This window comes from Elephas maximus, chromosome 4, assembly GCF_024166365.1.
Source record: "Elephas maximus indicus isolate mEleMax1 chromosome 4, mEleMax1 primary haplotype, whole genome shotgun sequence".
Classification (NCBI taxonomy): Eukaryota; Metazoa; Chordata; class Mammalia; order Proboscidea; family Elephantidae; genus Elephas; species Elephas maximus.
This window is the reverse complement of record NC_064822.1, coordinates 173,629,132-173,634,165: the sequence shown is the minus strand read 5'-3', so window position 1 is coordinate 173,634,165 and position 5,034 is coordinate 173,629,132.

Sequence of the window (5,034 nt, the reverse complement as noted above, 5' to 3'; positions counted from 1 at the left end):
CAAAATCAAAGGCATTTTTCATTCATGTGCAGAAGGGATCAGTGAGCTGCATGAAAACTGGGGTGCATAAAAGTCCCGGGGGCCTCCGTCCACAGCAGGAAAAGCTCAGAGTAGACTGGGCACAGGAGGAGCCAGGCCTGGCCGCCCATAACTCAGAGATAGAAGGCTGCGATCTTCACGCGCCGTCTCTGTTTCATGTGCGGGCGCCTGTCTCTGATCTTTTGGCAGTTGTCTAATCGCCAGTGACTGTTTCTGTAGACATGAGGGTCTGCTAAATGTGTAAGGTCTGCATTTTTCCAGGGGAGACTCTTTCCTTTGCACATAAGCCAAAGATTCCTCTGTACGCATTCTTTCTTACACAGGTCATCAGATTATTATGCTGGATATATATTTATAAATATATATATGAATGCACACAGCTGAGTATATATATATATATATATAAATATATATGTGTATATATTTATATATCTGGTAACACAAGGCGGCGGGGATGCTGGATGGAAAGACCAATAATGCAATGTGCATGTCCTAAACTTCTTTCAGACATGAAGACTGCATGCCTCACCCAGTATTAGGTAGATACTTTAAGTTGTTTGTTTCTCAAGACTAGACATGGTTTTACTTTCAAGTCAGCTTCCTCTGGCCCAGTCTCCACTGTAACAAAAGACACACATTTGGAAGTTTTTGAACCAAGTGGGGGGCACATTTAAAGTTACTACTCCAACAAGGGTCAAACCCTAACCATATCAGCTTGGTAAGCTGCCCCATTAGTAACCAAGAGTATAGTTGCATTGAACTTAATTAAGAAACAGATGAAATGCTATTATGCAAATATGGCAGCAAATAGGTTTCACATGAAAGCCACTTCTAATTATAATGTTCAACCAACCAACCAGTTGCCATCAAGTCAATTTTGATTCATGGAGACCCCGTTTGTGTCAGAGTAGAACTGTATACTATAGGGTTTTCAATGGCTAATTTTTCAGAAGTAGACAGCCAGTCCTTTCTTCCAAGGTGCCTCTGGATGGACTTGAACCTCCAACCTTTCGGTTAGCAGCTGAACATGTTAACATTCTGCATCACCCAGAAACCTAATTATGATGATAGCTGACATTTATTGAGTATATATGAAATATTATATTAGAATATTTCATATATATATGTGGCTTACATGAATTGATTCAATTAGCCCTGTGAGTAAGTACTATTATTACTCATTTTCCATAGATGAGCAAACTGAGGCAAAACAATTTGCTGAAGGTCACATAGCTAGTAGGTGGTGGAGCCAGGATGTGAAAGCAGGTAGTCTGGTTGCAGAGTCCTTGCTCTTGGCCACCGCACACTCCTGCCTCCCAAAGGGCAGATTATCCAACAGGCAAGGTGAATGCTACGTATTAATAAGTAAGCACAAGTAAGCCCATACTTACTTGTGCTTAGTGGGTCATCTGCCCCTATCAGGGATTTTAAATTTGAAAAGAGGCTTTGATTCTGTAGGAAGGTGCTGTGGGATTTGGGATAGAGACAGATGCCAGCCATCCCTAGACACACAATCTTTGGTGTGGTGAAAAAATGTGAAACTGTTCACTACAGATGATCTGGTAAGCAAGGTAAATACCTTGCTTACTTTGCCTATTGGATAACCTCCTTCTGCTGCCTCCCAGCTGATGGGTAATGGCTGTCTGAGGTTGGTGTTCAAGTCTAAGGTCAAAGTCAGGTTCAGGGGAGCAGGCTGCCCTAACTGAGTAGGAATGCTGTAAAGTGGCCCCAGACTCCGAATGGAAGCACACGTATGTGTGTTTGCCATCCTTGACTTTATTTAAAAGAAAAGGTCCTACGACATCTGTACTATCAGAACTGTGCTGGCTCATAATCTCTACAAGTATTTACTCCTAGATTTTTGTAACAGTTAATGCTGAATGAAGTAATTAAAATAACTCTCCCTGCAGGCAGAACAGGTAATGAAACACTAACAGCCTCCCATTTCATTTTCCGGACCAATGTTTATATATTTCAGGTTTTGACAAATTGTAGACTTACTTGGGACATGGAAGACCCAGAGTAATGATAAAGAAATATTTTCAGTAACTCAGAAAGACAGTTGCTATGCCAGGCTACCATTGCCAAACACTCTGACCAAGGACACAATAGAAGGTCCCAGTTAGTATGGGAGAAAAATATAAAATAAAACTCAATTTCATAAAAAAGACCACACTTTCTGGAATGACAGAGACTGGGGGAACCCCTGAGACTATCACCCTAAGACACCCTTTTAACCTGGAACTGAAGGCACTCTCAGAGGTCACCTTTCAGCCAAAATAATAGACTGGCCCATAAAATAAACAGTAACACCTGTGAGGAATGTGCTCCTTAGAACAATCAACTATATGAGACCAAGCAGGCAACATTTGCCCAAAAGCAAAGATGAGAAGGCCGGGAAGGGCAGGGAAACTGGAGGGAGGGAAAGGGGAAGGCAAGATGGAAATGCGGGAGAGCGCTGACATATTGCGGGGACAGCAACCAATGTCACGGAACAATTTAGGTATGAATTGTTGAATGGGAAACTAATTTGCTGTGTAAACTTTCACCTAAAGCACAGCAAAATGTTAAAAAAACACACACACAATAAAATGTTTAAAAAAAAAAAGACATTTGCTCATGCTGAGATTTCTGCTTTGGGGACCCAGCCCTACTGCTGCCATCTTTAATGCAATCAATACTTTAGGAGAGGGTGCTCCCTAGTACTGATGACCCCATTTACTCACACAGAGCCATTTAAGGGAAGGCAGAGCTTTCAGCTTTGGGATAGACTGGGCGTTGAACAGCCCCTGCCACGTGGCAGACTGGCAGGCAGGCAGTTGCAAAGGCTGAGGCTTGACTGGGTAAATGATGAAAATCAGTGTAAGGCTTTGATAAAAACAGAAAATAGGCTAGATCTAAAATAAGATCAGGCTGTGGGCAAATGTAAACTAACCTTATTTTTTAATGTCTATATCAGATATGATAAGTACACTGTACAATAGGAATCCACAACCTGTCAGTTTGTTGTACTGTGGTGGCTTGCGTGTGGCTATGATGCTGGGAGCTATGCAACTGGTATTTCAAATACCAGCAGGATCACCCATGGTGGACAGGCCTCAGTAGAGCTTCCACACTAACACAGACTAGGAAGAAAGGCCTGGAGATCTACATCCAAAAATTAGCCAATGAAAACCCAAGGATCACAACAGAATATTGTCTGACATAGTGTGGGAGAGCACTCAAAATACACAGTGGCTGCAACAATGGACTTGCGCGTACCAACAATTGTGAAGATGGTACAGGACCGGGCAGCATTTCCTTCTGTTATACTTGAGGCTGCCATGAGTAGGAGCCGACTCGATGAAAACTAACAACGACAACACAATAGGAATGAAACTTATTTAACTTAGTGACAGATATACGGTCAGTTTTATCTGATGCCATTTACAATTGATACTTTGAAGAAATAAACAGGGCTTTACAAATCACGTTAACATGTTAGCATAGTTGCTCAATTATCCAAAAGCAGATTGGCTGCTACTCTCAGTTGACTGAGGACAAAATCCATGTAAGTAAATTTTTGAAATTGTTCTTCTTTGCTTAGTAATTTAAACAACTTTCACATACATTGTCTAGTTCAGTGGTTCTCAACTGGGGGCGATTTTGCCCCCTGGGGGACATTTGGAAATTTCTGGAGACATTTTTGGTTGTCACTCTGGAGGGTGTTATTGGCATCTACTAGGTAGAGGTCAGGGATGCTGCTAGACACACTGTAGTGCACAGGACAGCCCCCACTATTGGCTCCAAATGCCAGCAATGCTGAGGTTGAGAAACCCTGGTCTGGCTTGATATTTACACATACAACAAGAGAGTTAACCTTTATTCCTCACCACAGGGCAGGCAACTGTTCTAAGGGCTTCATCTGAATTACCCTAATTGTCCTGTACACCTATGGGGTAGGTACCATTCTTACTCCTGTAAAAGCCTGTGTGGGGTGCACGAAGCAGGTCGGTAGGTTATAACCTACTGAACAAATGAGAAAACTGAGATTTAGCTTATGGAAGAGCCTGGGTCTTCTGACTCCAGTCCAGGGCACAGCAGTGCCTCTGTCTCTCTCCACGTGCATGGAACACAAGGAGGGGCACGTGGGCTTTGCAATTTCATTCTTTGTTGATAATACGCCTGCAAATCCATGGTCAGGCCAGCGGCACTAAGGTAAGTCGTGCTGGCTGTCACCTGGAAAGAGATGAAAAATCGCCCCACCAAATGACCTCTGTGGGCCCCCAGGAAGCTGTGCAGTACCAAGAGCATCTCTGCTGACTTAGGTGCTCTGTTTTGGGAAGGGTGATACTGGATAGCAGGCTGAAATGCCCAGCTGGGTTAGGAACAGGAACTGGTTCTCTGAGCATTCATTTCAGCAAGGCCTCCTTTGCTACTGTGGGTCTTAGTGGGGACAGGACGATGGAGAGGAAGAAAGTGCGAACATCAGCTCTGAAGAATCAGAAACTTGTTTACGCAAGTGAGAAGCAGAATCTTAGGTTGCTGGACAAGAGCTTTTCCTACATTAATTTGGCCTTTCGTGACAATTTCCTCTGGCAGGGGCTCTGCGGGCAGGGCTACGGGAGGCTGGGAAAGTGTTCCCAAGGCCTGCCCTGAGGTGTGATGGGGTTGGAACCCTGTGGGAGGGACGTGTGGTCCAATATACCCTGCTGCTTCAGGAGAAGTCATGCCAACACGCAAAGAGAGCAAAGTGGGGAGCAAGTGCCCAAGGGGTGGGTACTCTGGCACCCCTGAAAATCCAAGGGCCGGCTGTCCGAAAGGTGGAATCCGAAGCTCTTCTCAGAGCCTACAACAGTGGATCTCACATTTTAGGTTGCATTGGATTCACCTGGAGGGTTTGTTAAAACAGACTGCTGGGCTCCACCCACAGTTCGAGTCAAGTGTGTCTAGGGAGGGGCCTGAGAATTTGCAATTCTAACAAGTTCCCAGGTGATGCTCGTGCAACTGGTCCAG